Consider the following 19716-nt stretch of genomic DNA (forward strand, 5'->3'; position numbering starts at 1 on the left):
GATGAATAACTACTATTTAAAGCGTCAATGTGACCAAAATTGCCATTTTTACAGACTTTTTCTCCTGTTCAGGAGCTTCTATTTCGACCAATTTCAGGCATTAAACTGACTCTAAACACACTCATTTTAGTTCCAAACGTGATAATTCACATGCAATAGTAATTTACAGTCAAAAAATTAAAAATTAAAAAATTACCATTTCTGACCATCTGGAGAAAGTTCGACAGGTCACGGGTCATCGTTTTTCATCAGAAAATTGATTTTTTTGACTGTAGAAAAATTGATTCAAAAGTTCATTTGGATTGTGCCTCATGTTGAATAACTACTTTTTAAAGCCTCAATGTGACAAAAATTGCCATTTTTACATATTTTTTCTCCTACTCAGAAGCTTCTATTTCGACAAATTTTAGGCATCAAAATGACTCGAAACACACTTATTTTAGTTCCAAAAGTGATAATTAACATGCAATAGTCATTTACAGTCAAAAAATTAAACATGAAAAAATTACCATTTCTGACCATCTGGAGAAAGTTCGACAGGTCACGGATCATCGTTTTTCATCAGAAAATTGAATATTTTTGAATGTAGATAAATTGATTCCAAATTTCATTTGGATTGTGCCTCATGATGAATAACTACTTTCTAAAGCCTCAATGTCACCAAAATTGCCATTTTTATAGACTTTTTCTCCTACTCAGAAGCTTCTATTTCAACAAATTTCAGGCATAAAAATGACTCAAAACACACTTATTTTAGTTCCAAGAGTTCTAACTCACATGCAATAGTAATTTACAGTCAAAAGTCAAAACATTAAAAAAAAAAATTCTGACCATCAGGAGAAAGTTCGACAGGTCACGGATCATTGTTTTTTATCAGAATATACATTTTTTTATACTGTAGAAAAATTGATTCAAAATGTCATTTGGATTGTGCCTCATGTTGAATAACTACTTTTTAAAGCCTCAATGTCACCGAAATTGCCATTTTTACAGACTTTTTCTCCTACTCAGAAGCTTGTATTTCGACCAATTTCAGGCGTTAGAAATGACTCTAAACACACTTATTTAAGTTCCAAAAGTGATAATTCACATGCAATAGTCATTTACAGTCACAAAATTAAATATTAAAAAATTACCATTTCTGACCATCTGGAGAAAGTTCGACAGGTCACGGGTCACTGTTTTTCATCAGAAAATTTTTGTTTTTTTGGACTGTAGAAAAATTGATTCAAAATGTTATTTGGATTGTGCCTCATGTTGAATAACTACTATTTAAAGCCTCAATGTGACCAAAATTGCCATTTTTACAGACTTTTTCTCCTACTCAGAAGCTTCTATTTCGACAAATTTCAGGCATCAAAATGACTCGAAACACACTTATTTTAGTTCCAAGAGTTCTAATTCACATGCTATCGTCATTTACAGTAAAAAAATGTAACATTAAAAAATTACCATTTCTGACCATCTGGAGAAAGTTCGACAGGTCACGGGTCATCGTTTTTCATCAGAAAATTGATTTTTTTGACTGTAGAAAAATTGATTCAAAATGTCATTTGGATTGTGCCTCATGTTGAATAATTACTTTTTAAAGCCTCAATGTCACCAAAATTGCCATTTTTATAGACTTTTTCTCCTACTCAGAAGCTTCTATTTCAACAAATTTCAGGCATAAAAATGACTCGAAACACACTTATTTTAGTTCCAAGAGTTCTAACTCACATGCAATAGTAATTTACAGTCAAAAGACAAAACATTAAAAAAAAAAAAATTCTGACCATCAGGAGAAAGTTCGACAGGTCACGGATCATTGTTTTTTATCAGAATATACATTTTTTTTATACTGTAGAAAAATTGATTCAAAATGTCATTTGGATTGTGCCTCATGTTGAATAACTACTTTTTAAAGCCTCAATGTCACCGAAATTGCCATTTTTACAGACTTTTTCTCCTACTCAGAAGCTTGTATTTCGACCAATTTCAGGCGTTAGAAATGACTCTAAACACACTTATTTAAGTTCCAAAAGTGATAATTCACATGCAATAGTCATTTACAGTCACAAAATTAAATATTAAAAAATTACCATTTCTGACCATCTGGAGAAAGTTCGACAGGTCACGGGTCACTGTTTTTCATCAGAAATTTTTTGTTTTTTTGGACTGTAGAAAAATTGATTCAAAATGGTTTTTGGATTGTGCCTCATGTTGAATAACTACTTTTTAAAGCCTTAATGTCACCAAAATTGCCATTTTTACAGACTTTTTATCCTACTCAGAAGCTTCTATTTCGACAAATTTTAGGCATCAAAATGACTCGAAACACACTTATTTTAGTTCCAAAAGTGATAATTCACATGCAATAGTCATTTACAGTCAAAAAATTAAACATGAAAAAATTACCATTTCTGACCATCTGGAGAAAGTTCGACAGGTCACGGGTCATCGTTTTTCATCAGAAAATTGATTTTTTTGACTGTAGAAAAATTGATTCAAAATGTCATTTGGATTGTGCCTCATGTTGAATAATTACTTTTTAAAGCCTCAATGTCACCAAAATTGCCATTTTTATAGACTTTTTCTCCTACTCAGAAGCTTCTATTTCGGCAAATTTCAGGCATCAAAATGACTCGAAACACACTTATTTTAGTTCCAAGAGTTCTAATTCACATGCTATCATCGTTTACAGTAAAAAAAATGTAACATTAAAAAATTACCATTTCTGACCATCTGGAGAAAGTTCGACAGGTCACGGATCATCGTTTTTCATCAGAAAATTGAATGTTTTTGACTGTAGATAAATTGATTCCAAATTTCATTTGGATTGTGCCTCATGATGAATAACTACTTTCTAAAGCCTCAATGTCCCCAAAATTGCCATTTTTATAGACTTTTTCTCCTACTCAGAAGCTTCTATTTCCACAAATTTCAGGCATCAAAATGATTCGAAACACACTTATTTTAGTTCCAAAAGTGATAATTCACATGCAATAGTCATTTACAGTCAAAAAATTAAACATTAAAAAATAACCATTTCTGACCATCTGGAGAAAGGTCGACAGGTCACGGGTCATTGTTTTTCATCAGAAAATAGATTTTTTGGACTGTAGAAAAATTGATTAAAAATGTCATTTGGATTGTGCCTCATGTTGAATAACTACTATTTAAAGCCTCAATGTGACCAAAATTGCCATTTTTACAGACTTTTTCTCCTACTCATTAGCTTCTATTTCGACAAATTTCAGGCATCAAAATGACTCGAAACACACCTATTTTAGTTCCAAGAGTTCTAATTCACATGGAATAGTCATTTACAGTGAAAAAATTAAACATTCAAAAATTACCATTTCTGACCATCTGGAGAAAGTTCGACAGGTCACGGATCATCGTTTTTCATCAGAAAATAGATTTTTTGGACTGTAGATAAATTGATTCAAAATTTCAATTGGACTGTGCCTCATGATGAATAACTACTTTTTAAAGCCTCAATGTCCCCAAAATTGCCATTTTTATAGACTTTTTCTCCTACTCAGAAGCTTCTATTTCGACAAATTTCAGGCATCAAAATGATTCGAAACACACTTATTTTAGTTCCAAAAGTGATAATTCACATGCAATAGTCATTTACAGTAAAAAATTAAACATTAAAAAATTACCATTTCTGACCATCTGGAGAAAGTTCGACAGGTCACGGGTCATCGTTTTTCATCAGAAAATTGATTTTTTTGGACTAGAAAAATTGATTCAAAATGTCATTTGGATTGTGCCTCATGTTGAAAAACTACTTTTTAAAGCCTCAATGTGACAAAAATTGCCATTTTTACAGACTTTTTCTCCTTCTCAGAAGCTTCTATTTCGACCAATTTCAGGCATTAAACTGACTCTAAACACACTTATTTTAGTTCCAAAAGTGATAATTCACATGCAATAGTCATTTACAGTCAAAAAATTAAACATTAAAAAATTACTATTTCTGACCATCTGGAGAAAGTTCGACAGGTCACGGGTCACTGTTTTTCATCAGAAAATTGATTTTTTTGGACTGTAGATAAATTGATTCAAAATTTCATTTGGATTGTGCCTCATGATAAATACCTACTTTTTAAAGCCTCAATATGACCAAAATTGCAATTTTTACAGACTTTTTCTCCTACTCAGAAGCTTATATTTCGTTCAATTTCAGGCATTAAACTGACTCTAAACACACTTATTTTAGTTCCAAAAGTGATAATTCACATGCAATGGTCATTTACAGTCAAAAAACTTAAACATTAAAAAAATTACCATTTCTGACCTTCTGGAGAAAGTTCGACAGGTCACGGATCATTGTTTTTCATCAGAAAATTTATTTTTTGGACTGTAGAAAAATTGATTCAAACTGTCATTTGGATTGTGCCTCGTGATTAATAACTACTTTTTAAAGCCTCAATGTCACCAAAATTGCCATTTTTACAGACTTTTTCTCCTACTTAGAAGCTTGTATTTCGACCAATTTCAGGCGTTAGAAATGACTCTAAACACACTTATTTTAGTTCCAAAAGTGATAATTCACATGCAATAGTCATTTACAGTCAAAAAATTAAACATTAAAAAATTACTATTTCTGACCATCTGGAGAAAGGTCGACAGGTCACGGGTCATCGTTTTTCATCAGAAAATTGATTTTTTGGACTGTAGAGAAATTGATTCAAAAGTTCATTTGGATTGTGCCTCATGATGAATAACTACTTTTTAAAGCCTCAATGTCACCAAAATTGCCATTTTTATAGACTTTTTCTCCTACTCAGAAGCTTTTATTTAGACAAATTTCAGGCATCAAAATGACTCGAAACACACTTATTTTAGTTACAAAAGTGATAATTCACATGCAATAGTCATTTACAGTCAAAAAATTAAACATTAAAAAATTACCATTTCTGACCATCTGGAGAAAGGTCGACAGGTCACGGGTCATCGTTTTTCATCAGAAAATGGATTTTTTGGACTTTAGAGAAATTGATTCAAAAGTTCATTTGGATTGTGCCTCATGTTGAATAACTACTTTTTAAAGCCTCAATGTGACAAAAATTGCCATTTTTACAGACTTTTTCAACTACTCAGTAGCTTCTATTTCGTTCAATTTCAGGCATTAACCTGACTCTAAACACACTTATTTTAGTTCCAAAAGTGATAATTCACATGCAATAGTCATTTACAGTAAAAAAAATTAACATTAAAAAATTACCATTTCTGACCATCTGGAGAAAGTTCGACAGGTCAAGGATCATCGTTTTTCATCAGAAAATTGATTTTTTTGACTGTAGATAAATTGATTCAAAATTTCATTTGGATTGTGCCTCATGATGAATACCTACTTTTTAAAGCCTCAATGTCACCAAAATTGCCATTTTTATAGACTTTTTCTCCTACTCAGAAGCTTCTATTTCGACAAATTTCAGGCATCAAAATGATTCGAAACACACCTATTTTAGTTCCAAAAGTGATAATTCACATGCAATAGTCATTTACAGTCAAAAAATTAAACATTAAAAAATTACCATTTCTGACCATCTGGAGAAAGGTCGACAGGTCACGGGTCATCGTTTTTCATCAGAAAATTGATTTTTTGGACTGTAGAGAAATTGATTCAAAAGTTCATTTGGATTGTGCCTCATGTTGAAAAACTACTTTTTAAAGCCTCAATGTGACAAAAATTGCCATTTTTACAGACTTTTTCTCCTACTCAGAAGCTTCTATTTCGTTCAATTTCAGGCATTAAAATGACACTAAACACACTTATTTTAGTTCCAAAAGTGAAAAATTCACATGCAATAGTCATTTACAGTCAAAAAATTGAACATGAAAAAATTACCATTTCTGACCATCTGGAGAAAGTTCGACAGGTAACGGGTCATCGTTTTTCATCAGAAAATTGATTTTTTTGACAGTGGATAGATTGATTCAAAAGTTCATTTGGATTGTGCCTCATAATGAATAGTTGCTTTTTAAAACCTCAATGTGACCAAAATTGCCATTTTTACAGACTTTTTCTCCTTCTCAGAAGCTTCTATTTCGACCAATTTCAGGCTTAATGCCAGTTTAATACTGACTCTAAACACACTTATTTTAGTTCCAAAAGTGATAATTCACATGCAATAGTCATTTACATTAAAAAAACTTAAACATTAAAAAAATTACCATTTCTGACCATCTGGAGAAAGTTCGACAGGTCACGGATCATTGTTTTTCATCAGAAAATTTATTTTTTGGACTGTAAAAAAAATGATTCAAACTGTCATTTGGATTGTGCCTCGTGATTAATAACTACTTTTTAAAGCCTCAATGTCAACAAAATTGCCATTTTTACAGACTTTTTCTCCTACTTGGAAGCTTGTATTTCGACCAATTTCAGGCGTTAGAAATGACTCTAAACACACTTATTTTAGTTCCAAAAGTGATAATTCACATGCAATAGTCATTTACAGTCAAAAAATTAAACATTAAAAAATTACCATTTCTGACCATCTGGAGAAAGGTCGACAGGTCACGGGTCATCGTTTTTCATCAGAAAATTTATTTTTTGGACTGTAGAGAAATTGATTCAAAAGTTCATTTGGATTGTGCCTCATTTTGAATAACTACTTTTTAAAGCCTCAATGTGACAAAAATTGCCATTTTTACATATTTTTTCTCCTACTCAGAAGCTTCTATTTAGTTCAATTTCAGGCATTAAAATGACACTAAACACACTTATTTTAGTTCCAAAAGTGAAAAATTCACATGCAATAGTCATTTACAGTCAAAAAATTAAACATTAAAAAATTACCATTTCTGACCATCTGGAGAAAGTTTGACAGGTCACGGGTCATCGTTTTTCATCAGAAAATTGATTTTTTGGACTGTAGAAAAACTGATTAAAAATGTCATTTGGATTGTGCCTCATGATGAATAACTACTATTTAAAGCGTCAATGTGACCAAAATTGCCATTTTTACAGACTTTTTCTCCTGTTCAGGAGCTTCTATTTCGACCAATTTCAGGCATTAAACTGACTCTAAACACACTCATTTTAGTTCCAAACGTGATAATTCACATGCAATAGTAATTTACAGTCAAAAAATTAAAAATGAAAAAATTACCATTTCTGACCATCTGGAGAAAGTTCGACAGGTCACGGGTCATCGTTTTTCATCAGAAAATTGATTTTTTTGACTGTAGAAAAATTGATTCAAAAGTTCATTTGGATTGTGCCTCATGTTGAATAACTACTTTTTAAAGCCTCTATGTGACAAAAATTGCCATTTTTACATATTTTTTCTCCTACTCAGAAGCTTCTATTTCGACAAATTTTAGGCATCAAAATGACTCGAAACACACTTATTTTAGTTCCAAAAGTGATAATTCACATGCAATAGTCATTTACAGTCAAAAAATTAAACATTAAAAAATTACCATTTCTGACCATCTGGAGAAAGGTCGACAGGTCACGGGTCATCGTTTTTCATCAGAAAATTTATTTTTTGGACTGTAGAGAAATTGATTCAAAAGTTCATTTGGATTGTGCCTCATTTTGAATAACTACTTTTTAAAGCCTCAATGTGACAAAAATTGCCATTTTTACATATTTTTTCTCCTACTCAGAAGCTTCTATTTAGTTCAATTTCAGGCATTAAAATGACACTAAACACACTTATTTTAGTTCCAAAAGTGAAAAATTCACATGCAATAGTCATTTACAGTCAAAAAATTAAACATTAAAAAATTACCATTTCTGACCATCTGGAGAAAGTTCGACAGGTCACGGGTCATCGTTTTTCATCAGAAAATTGATTTTTTGGACTGTAGAAAAACTGATTAAAAATGTCATTTGGATTGTGCCTCATGATGAATAACTACTATTTAAAGCGTCAATGTGACCAAAATTGCCATTTTTACAGACTTTTTCTCCTGTTCAGGAGCTTCTATTTCGACCAATTTCAGGCATTAAACTGACTCTAAACACACTCATTTTAGTTCCAAACGTGATAATTCACATGCAATAGTAATTTACAGTCAAAAAATTAAAAATGAAAAAATTACCATTTCTGACCATCTGGAGAAAGTTCGACAGGTCACGGGTCATCGTTTTTCATCAGAAAATTGATTTTTTTGACTGTAGAAAAATTGATTCAAAAGTTCATTTGGATTGTGCCTCATGTTGAATAACTACTTTTTAAAGCCTCAATGTGACAAAAATTGCCATTTTTACATATTTTTTCTCCTACTCAGAAGCTTCTATTTCGACAAATTTTAGGCATCAAAATGACTCGAAACACACTTATTTTAGTTCCAAAAGTGATAATTCACATGCAATAGTCATTTACAGTCAAAAAATTAAACATTAAAAAATTACCATTTCTGACCATCTGGAGAAAGTTCGACAGGTCACGGGTCATCGTTTTTCATCAGAAAATTGATTTTTTGGACTGTAGAAAAACTGATTAAAAATGTCATTTGGATTGTGCCTCATGATGAATAACTACTATTTAAAGCGTCAATGTGACCAAAATTGCCATTTTTACAGACTTTTTCTCCTGTTCAGGAGCTTCTATTTCGACCAATTTCAGGCATTAAACTGACTCTAAACACACTCATTTTAGTTCCAAACGTGATAATTCACATGCAATAGTAATTTACAGTCAAAAAATTAAAAATGAAAAAATTACCATTTCTGACCATCTGGAGAAAGTTCGACAGGTCACGGGTCATCGTTTTTCATCAGAAAATTGATTTTTTTGACTGTAGAAAAATTGATTCAAAAGTTCATTTGGATTGTGCCTCATGTTGAATAACTACTTTTTAAAGCCTCAATGTGACAAAAATTGCCATTTTTACATATTTTTTCTCCTACTCAGAAGCTTCTATTTCGACAAATTTTAGGCATCAAAATGACTCGAAACACACTTATTTTAGTTCCAAAAGTGATAATTCACATGCGATAGTCATTTACAGTCAAAAAATTAAACATTAAAAAATAACAATTTCTGACCATCTGGAGAAAGGTCGACAGGTCACGGGTCATTGTTTTTCATCAGAAAATAGATTTTTTGGACTGTAGAAAAATTGATTAAAAATGTCATTTGGATTGTGCCTCATGTTGAATAACTACTATTTAAAGCCTCAATGTGACCAAAATTGCCATGTTTACAGACTTTTTCTCCTACTCATTAGTTTCTATTTCGACAAATTTCAGGCATCAAAATGACTCGAAACACACCTATTTTAGTTCCAAGAGTTCTAATTCACATGGTATAGTCATTTACAGTCAAAAAATTAAACATTCAAAAATTACCATTTCTGACCATCTGGAGAAAGTTCGACAGGTCACGGATCATCGTTTTTCATCAGAAAATAGATTTTTTGGACTGTAGATAAATTGATTCAAAATTTCATTTGGACTGTGCCTCATGATGAATAACTACTTTTTAAAGCCTCAATGTCCCCAAAATTGCCATTTTTATAGACTTTTTCTCCTACTCAGAAGCTTCTATTTCGACAAATTTCAGGCATCAAAATGATTCGAAACACACTTATTTTAGTTCCAAAAGTGATAATTCACATGCAATAGTCATTTACAGTCAAAAAATTAAACATTAAAAAATAACCATTTCTGACCATCTGGAGAAAGTTCGACAGGTCACGGGTCATTGTTTTTCATCAGAAAATAGATTTTTTGGACTGTAGAAAAATTGATTAAAAATGTCATTTGGATTGTGCCTCATGTTGAATAACTACTATTGAAAGCCTCAATGTGACCAAAATTGCCATTTTTACAGACTTTTTCTCCTACTCAGAAGCTTCTATTTCGACAAATTTCAGGCATCAAAATGACTCGAAACACACCTATTTTAGTTCCAAGAGTTCTAATTCACATGGTATAGTCATTTACAGTCAAAAAATTAAACATTCAAAAATTACCATTTCTGACCATCTGGAGAAAGTTCAACAGGTCACGGATCATCGTTTTTCATCAGAAAATAGATTTTTTTGACTGTAGATAAATTGATTCAAAATTTCATTTGGATTGTGCCTCATGATAAATAACTACTTTTTAAAGCCTCAATGTCCCCAAAATTGCCATTTTTATAGACTTTTTCTCCTACTCAGAAGCTTCTATTTCGACAAATTTCAGGCATCAAAATGACTCGAAACACACTTATTTTAGTTCCAAAAGTGATAATTCACATGCAATAGTCATTTACAGTCAAAAAATTAAACAGTCAAAAAATTACCATTTCTGACCATCTGGAGAAAGGTCACGGGTCATCGTTTTTCATCAGAAAATAGATTTTTTGGACGGTAGAAAAATTTATTCAAAATGTCATTTGGATTGTGCCTCATGTTGAATAACTACTTTTTAAAACCTCAATGTCACCAACATTGCCATTTTTAAAGACTTTTTCTCCTACTCAGAAGCTTCTACTTCGTTCAATTTCAGGCATTAAAATGACACTAAACACACTTATTTTAGTTCCAAAAGTGAAAAATTCACATGCAATAGTCATTTACAGTCAAAAAATTAAACATTAAAAAATTACCATTTCTGACCATCTGGAGAAAGTTCGACTGGTCACGGATCATCGTTTTTCATCAGAAAATTGATTTTTTGGACTGTAGAAAAATTGATTCAAAATGTCATTTGGATTTTGCCTCATGTTGAATAACTACTTTTTAAAGCCTCAATGTGACCAAAATTGCCATTTTTACAGACTTTTTCTCCTACTCAGAAACTTTTATTTTGACCAATTTCAGGCATTAAACCGACTCTAAACACACTTATTTTAGTTCCAAAAGTGAAAATTCACATGCAGTAGTCATTTACAGTCAAAAAATTAAACATTAAAAAATTACCATTTTTGACCATCTGGAGAAAGTTCGACAGGTCACGGGTCATCGTTTTTCATCAGTAAATTGATTTTTTGGACTGTAAAAAAATTGATTCAAAATTTCATTTGGATTGTGCCTCATGTTAAATAACTACTTTTTAAAGCCTCAATGTGACCAGAATTGCCATTTTTACAAACTTTTTCTGCTACTCAGAAGCTTCTATTTCGACCAATTCAGGCATGAAAATGCCTCTAAACACACTTATTTTAGTTCCAAGAGTTCTAATTCACATGCAATAGTCATTTACAGTCAAAAGGCAACACATTAAAAAATTACCATTTCGGACCATTTGGACAAATTTTGACAGGTTTTTCATCAGAAAATTGATTTTTTGGACTGTAGAAAAATTGATTCAAAATGTCATTTGGATTTTGCCTCATGTTGAATAACTACTTTTTAAAGCCTCAATGTCACCAAAATTGCAATTTTTACAGACTTTTTCTGCTACTCAGAAGCTTCTATTTCGACCAATTTCAGGCATTACTGAATCTAAACACACTTATTTTAGTTCCAAAAGTGATAATTCACATGCAATAGTCATTTACAGTCAAAAAGTGTAACATTAAAAAATTACAATTTCTGACCGTCTGGAGAAAGTTCTACAGGTCACGGGTCATCGTTTTTCATCAGAAAATTGATTTTTTTGGACTGTAGAAAAATTGATTCAAAATGTCATTTGGATTGTGCCTCATGTTGAATAACTACTTTTTAAAGCCTCAATGTGACCAAAATTGGCATTTTTACAGACTTTTTCTTCTACTCAGAAGCTTCTATTTCGACCAATTTCAGGCAGTAAACCGACTCTAAACACACTTATTTTAGTTCCAAGAGTTCTAATTCACATGCAATAGTCATTTACAGTCAAAAGGCAACACATTAAAAAATTACCATTTCGGACCATCTGGACAAATTTTGACAGGTTTTTCATCAGAAAATTGATTTTTTGGACTGTAGAAAAATTGATTCAAAATGTCATTTGGATTTTGCCTCATGTTGAATAACTACTTTTTAAAGCCTCAATGTCACCAAAATTGCAATTTTTACAGACTTTTTCTGCTACTCAGAAGCTTCTATTTCGACCAATTTCAGGCATTACTGAATCTAAACACAGTTATTTTAGTTCCAAAAGTGATAATTCACATGCAATAGTCATTTACAGTCAAAAAGTGTAACATTAAAAAATTACAATTTCTGACCATCTGGAGAAAGTTCTACAGGTCACGGGTCATCGTTTTTCATCAGAAAATTGATTTTTTTGGACTGTAGAAAAATTGATTCAAAATGTCATTTGGATTGTGCCTCATGTTGAATAACTACTTTTTAAAGCCTCAATGTGACCAAAATTGGCATTTTTACAGACTTTTTCTCCTACTCAGAAGCTTCTATTTCGACTAATTTCAGGCATTAAACTGACTCTAAACACACTTATTTTAGTTCCAAAAGTGATAATTCACATTCAATAATCATTTACAGTCAAAAAATTTAACATCAAAAAATTACCATTTCTGACCATCTGGAGCAAGTTCGACAGGTCACGGGTCATCGTTTTTCATCAGAAAATTGATTTTTTTGGACTGTGGATAAATTGACTCAAAATGTCAGTAGGATTGTGCCTCATGTTGAATAAATACTTTTTAAAGCCTCAATGTGACCAAAATTGCCATTTTTACAGACTTTTTCTGCTACTCAGCAGCTTCTATTTTGACCAATTTAGGCATTAAACTGACTCTAAACACACGTATTTTAGTTCCAAAAGTGATAATTCACATGCAATAGTCATTTACAGTCAAAAAGTGTAACATTAAAAATTTACCATTTCTGACCATCTGGAGAAAGTTCTACAGGTCACGGGTCATCGTTTTTCATGAGAAAATTGATTTTTTTGGACTGTAGAAACATTGATTCAAAATGTCATTTGGATTGTGCCTCATGTTGAATACCTACTTTTTAAAGCCTCAATGTGACCAAAATTGGCATTTTTACAGACTTTTTCTCCTTCTCAGAAGCTTCTATTTCGACCAATTTCAGGCATTAAGACTCTAAACACACTTATTTTAGTTCCAAAAGTGATAATTCACATGCAATAGTCATTTACAGTCAAAAAGTGTAACATTAAAAAATTATAATTTCTGACCATCTGGAGAAAGTTCTACAGGTCACGGGTCATCGTTTTTCATCAGAAAATTGATTTTTTTGGACTGTAGAAAAATTGATTCAAAATGTCATTTGGATTGTGCCTCATGTTGAATAACTACTTTTTAAAGCCTCAATGTAACCACAATTTGCATTTTTACAGACTTTTTCTCCTACTCAAAAGCTTCTATTTCAACCAATTTCAGGCATTAAGCCGACACTAAACACACTTATTTTAGTTCCAAAAGTGAAAATTCACATGCAGTAGTAATTTACAGTCAAAAAATGAAACATTAAAAAATTACCATTTCTGACCATCTGGAGAAAATTCGACAGGTCACGGGTCATTGTTTTTCATCAGAAAATTGATTTTTTGGACTGGAGAAAAATTGATTCAAAATGTCATTTGGATTGTGCCTCATGTTGAAGAACTACTTTTTAAAGCCTCAATGTGACCAAAATTGGCATTTTTACAGACTTTTTCTTCTACTCAGAAGCTTCTTTTTCGACCAATTTCAGGCATTAAGCCGACACTAAACACACTTATTTTAGTTCCAAAAGTGAAAATTCACATGCAGTAGTCATTTACAGTCAAAAAATGTAACATTAAAAAACTTACCATTTCTGACCATCTGGAGAAAATTCGACAGGTCACGGGTCATTGTTTTTCATCAGAAAATTGATTTTTTGGACTGTAGAAAAATTGATTCAAAATGTCATTTGGATTTTGCCTCATGTTGAATAACTACTTTTTAAAGCCTCAATGTGACCAAAATTGCCATTTTTACAGACTTTTTCTGCTACTCAGAAGCTTCTATTTCGACCAATTTCAGGCATTAAAATGCCTCTAAACACACTTATTTTATTTCCAAGAGTTCTAATTCACATGCAATAGTCATTTACAGTAAAAAAACAACACATTAAAAAATTACGATTTCTGACCATCTGGAGAAATTTCGACAGGTCGCGGGTCATCGTTTTTCATCAGAAAACTGATTTTTTGGACTGTAGAAAAATTGATTCAAAATGTCATTTGGATTTTGCCTCATGTTGAATAACTACTTTTTAAAGCCTCAATGTGACCAAAATTGCCATTTTTTACAGACTTTTTCTGCTACTCAGAAGCTTCTATTTCGACTAATTTCAGGCATTAAACTGACTCTAAACACACTTATTTTAGTTCCAAAAGTGATAATTCACATTCAATAGTCATTTACAGTCAAAAAATTTAACATAAAAAAATTACCATTTCTGACCATCTGGAGCAAGTTCGACAGGTCACGGGTCATCGTTTTTCATCAGAAAATAGATTTTTTGGACTGTAGAAAAATTGATTCAAAATGTCATTTGGATTGTGCCTCATGTTGAATAACTACTTTTTAAAGCCTAAATGTGACCAAAATTGGCATTTTTACAGACTTTTTCTTCTACTCAGAAGCTTCTATTTCGACCAATTTCAGGCAGTAAACCGACTCTAAACACACTTATTTTAGTTCCAAGAGTTCTAATTCACATGCAATAGTTATTTACAGTCAAAAGGCAACACATTAAAAAATTACCATTTCTGACCATCTGGACAAATTTTGACAGGTTTTTCATCAGAAAATTGATTTTTTGGACTGTAGAAAAATTGATTCAAAATGTCATTTGGACTTTGCCTCATGTTGAATAACTACTTTTTAAAGCCTCAATGTCACCAAATTGCAATTTTTACAGACTTTTTCTGCTACTCAGAAGCTTCTATTTCGACCAATTTCAGGCATTACTGAATCTAAACACAGTTATTTTAGTTCCAAAAGTGAAAATTCACATGCAGTAGTCATTTACAGTCAAAAAATGTAACATTAAAAAATTACCATTTCTAACCATCTGGTGAAAATTCGACAGGTCACGGGTCATCGTTTTTCATCAGAAAATTGATTTTTTGGACTGTAGAAAAATTGATTCAAAATGTCATTTTGATTTTGCCTCATGTTGAATAACTACTTTTTAAAGCCTCAATGTGACCAAAATTGCCATTTTTACAGACTTTTTCTCCTACTCAGAAGCTTCTATTTCAACCAATTTCAGACATTAAACCGACTCTAAACACACCTATTTTAGTTCCAAAAGTGAAAATTCACATGCAACAGTCATTTACAGTCAAAAAATTAAACATTACAAAATTACCATTTTTGACTATCTGGCGAAAGTTCGACAGGTCACGGGTCATCGTTTTTCATCAGTAAATTGATTTTTTGGACTGTAAAAAAATTGATTCAAAATTTCATTTGGATTGTGCCTCATGTTGAATAACTACTTTTTAAAGCCTCAATGTGACCAAAATTGCCATTTTTACAGACTTTTTCTGCTACTCAGAAGCTTCTATTTCGACCAATTTCAGGCATTAAAATGCCTCTAAACACACTTATTTTAGTTCCAAGAGTTCTAATTCACATGCAATAGTCATTTACAGTCAAAAAACAACACATTAAAAAATTACGATTTCTGACCATCTGGAGAAATTTCGACAGGTCGCGGGTCATCGTTTTTCATCAGAAAATTGATTTTTTTGGACTGTGAATAAATTGACTCAAAATGTCAGTAGGATTGTGCCTCATGTTGAATAAATACTTTTTAAAGCCTCAATGTGACCAAAATTGCCATTTTTACAGACTTTTTCTGCTACTCAGCAGCTTCTATTTTGACCAATTTCAGGCATTAAACTGACTCTAAACACACGTATTTTAGTTCCAAAAGTGATAATTCACATGCAATAGTCATTTACAGTCAAAAAGTGTAACATTAAAAATTTACCATTTCTGACCATCTGGAGAAAGTTCTACAGGTCACGGGTCATCGTTTTTCATCAGAAAATTGATTTTTTTGGACTGTAGAAAAATTGATTCAAAATGTCATTTGGATTGTGCCTCATGTTGAATAACTACTTTTTAAAGCCTCAATGTGACCAAAATTGGCATTTTTACAGACTTTTTCTCCTTCTCAGAAGCTTCTATTTCGACCAATTTCAGGCATTAAACCGACTCTAAACACACTTATTTTAGTTCCAAAAGTGAAAATTCACATGCAGTAGTCATTTACAGTAAAAAAATTAAACATTAAAAAATTACCATTTTTGACCATCTGGAGAAAGTTCGACAGGTCATGGGTCATTATTTTTCATCTGTAAATTGATTTTTTGGACTGTAAAAAAATTGATTCAAAATTTCATTTGGATTGTGCCTCATGTTGAATACCTACTTTTTAAAGCCTCAATGTGACCAAAATTGCCATTTTTACAGACTTTTTCTCCTACTCAGAAGCTTCTGTTACGACCAATTTCAGGCATTAAACCGACTCTAAACACACTTATTTTAGTTCCAAAAGTGATAATTCACATGCAATAGTCATTTACAGTAAAAAAAATGTAAGATTAAAAAATTACAATTTCTGACCATCTGGAGAAAGTTCGACAGGTCACGGGTCATCGTTTTTCATCAGAAAATTGATTTTTTGGACTGTAAAAATATTGATTCAAAATGTCATTTGGATTGTGCCTCATGTTGAGTAACTACTTTTTAAAGCCTCAATATGACCAAAATTGCCATTTTTACAGACGTTTTCTGCTACTCAGAAGCTTCTATTTCGACCAATTTCAGGCATTAAAATGCCTATAAACACACTTATTTTAGTTCCCAGAGTTCTAATTCAAACGCAATAGTCATTTACAGTCGAAAGACAACACATTAAAAAATTACCATTTCTGACCATCTGGAGAAAGTTCGACTGGTCACGGATCATCGTTTTTCATCAGAAAATTGATTTTTTGGACTGTAGAAAAATTGATTCAAAATGTCATTTGGATTTTGCCTCATGTTGAATAACTACTTTTTAAAGCCTCAATGTGACCAAAATTGCCATTTTTACAGACTTTTTCTCCTACTCAGAAACTTTTATTTTGACCAATTTCAGGCATTAAACCGACTCTAAACACACTTATTTTAGTTCCAAAAGTGAAAATTCACATGCAGTAGTCATTTACAGTCAAAAAATTAAACATTAAAAAATTACCATTTTTGACCATCTGGAGAAAGTTCGACAGGTCACGGGTCATCGTTTTTCATCAGTAAATTGATTTTTTGGACTGTAAAAAAATTTATTTCAAAATTTCATTTGGATTGTGCCTCATGTTAAATAACTACATTTTAAAGCCTCAATGTGACCAGAATTGCCATTTTTACAAACTTTTTCTGCTACTCAGAAGCTTCTATTTCGACCAATTCAGGCATGAAAATGCCTCTAAACACACTTATTTTAGTTCCAAGAGTTCTAATTCACATGCAATAGTCATTTACAGTCAAAAGGCAACACATTAAAAAATTACCATTTCAGACCATTTGAACAAATTTTGACAGGTTTTTCATCAGAAAATTGATTTTTTGGACTGTAGAAAAATTGATTCAAAATGTCATTTGGATTTTGCCTCATGTTGAATAACTACTTTTTAAAGCCTCAATGTCACCAAAATTGCAATTTTTACAGACTTTTTCTGCTACTCAGAAGCTTCTATTTCGACCAATTTCAGGCATTACTGAATCTAAACACACTTATTTTAGTTCCAAAAGTGATAATTCACATGCAATAGTCATTTACAGTCAAAAAGTGTAACATTAAAAAATTACAATTTCTGACCATCTGGAGAAAGTTCTACAGGTCACGGGTCATCGTTTTTCATCAGAAAATTGATTTTTTTGGACTGTAGAAAAATTGATTCAAAATGTCATTTGGATTGTGCCTCATGTTGAATAACTACTTTTTAAAGCCTCAATGTAACCACAATTTGCATTTTTACAGACTTTTTCTCCTACTCAAAAGCTTCTATTTCAACCAATTTCAGGCATTAAGCCGACACTAAACACACTTATTTTAGTTCCAAAAGTGAAAATTCACATGCAGTAGTAATTTACAGTCAAAAAATGAAACATTAAAAAATTACCATTTCTGACCATCTGGAGAAAATTCGACAGGTCACGGGTCATTGTTTTTCATCAGAAAATTGATTTTTTGGACTGGAGAAAAATTGATTCAAAATGTCATTTGGATTGTGCCTCATGTTGAAGAACTACTTTTTAAAGCCTCAATGTGACCAAAATTGCCATTTTTACAGACGTTTTCTGCTACTCAGAAGCTTCTATTTCGACCAATTTCAGGCATTAAAATGCCTCTAAACACACTTATTTTAGTTCCCAGAGTTCTAATTCAAACGCAATAGTCATTTACAGTCGAAAGACAACACATTAAAAAATTACCATTTCTGACCATCTCGAGAAAGTTCGACTGGTCACGGATCATCATTTTTCATCAGAAAATTGATTTTTTGGACTGGAGAAAAATTGATATAAAATGTCATTTGGATTGTGCCTCATGTTGAAGAACTACTTTTTAAAGCCTCAATGTGACCAAAATTGCCATTTTTACAGACTTTTTCTTCTACTCAGAAGCTTCTTTTTCGACCAATTTCAGGCATTAAGCCGACACTAAACACACTTATTTTAGTTCCAAAAGTGAAAATTCACATGCAGTAGTCATTTACAGTCAAAAAATGTAACATTAAAAAACTTACCATTTCTAACCATCTGGAGAAAATTCGACAGGTCACGGGTCATTGTTTTTCATCAGAAAATTGATTTTTTGGACTGTAGAAAAATTGATTCAAAATGTCATTTGGATTTTGCCTCATGTTGAATAACTACTTTTTAAAGCCTCAATGTGACCAAAATTGCCATTTTTACAGACTTTTTCTGCTACTCAGAAGCTTCTATTTCGACCAATTTCAGGCATTAAAATGCCTCTAAACACACTTATTTTAGTTCCAAGAGTTCTAATTCACATGCAATAGTCATTTACAGTCAAAAAACAACACATTAAAAAATTACGATTTCTGACCATCTGGAGAAATTTCGACAGGTCGCGGGTCATCGTTTTTCATCAGAAAACTGATTTTTTGGACTGTAGAAAAATTGATTCAAAATGTCATTTGGATTTTGCCTCATGTTGAATAACTACTTTTTAAAGCCTCAATGTGACCAAAATTGCCATTTTTTACAGACTTTTTCTGCTACTCAGAAGCTTCTATTTCGACTAATTTCAGGCATTAAACTGACTCTAAACACACTTATTTTAGTTCCAAAAGTGATAATTCACATTCAATAGTCATTTACAGTCAAAAAATTTAACATCAAAAAATTACCATTTCTGACCATCTGGAGCAAGTTCGACAGGTCACGGGTCATCGTTTTTCATCAGAAAATAGATTTTTTGGACTGTAGAAAAATTGATTCAAAATGTCATTTTGATTTTGCCTCATGTTGAATAACTACTTTTTAAAGCCTCAATGTGACCAAAAAATTGCCATTTTGACAGACTTTTTCTGCTACTCAGAAACTTCTATTTCGACCAATTTCAGGCATTAAAATGCCTATAAACACACTTATGTTTTTTTCCAAGAGTTCTAATTCACATGCAATAATTATTTACAGTCAAAAGACAACACATTAAAAAATTACCATTTCTGACCATCTGGAGAAAGTTTGACAGGTCACGGGTCATCGTTTTTCATCAGAAAATTAATTTTTTGGACTGTAGAAAAATTGATTCAAAATTTCATTTGGATTTTGCCTCATGTTAAGTAACTACTTTTTAAAG

This window comes from Triturus cristatus, chromosome 6 (genome assembly GCF_964204655.1).
Source record: "Triturus cristatus chromosome 6, aTriCri1.1, whole genome shotgun sequence".
Lineage (NCBI taxonomy): Eukaryota > Metazoa > Chordata > Amphibia > Caudata > Salamandridae > Triturus > Triturus cristatus.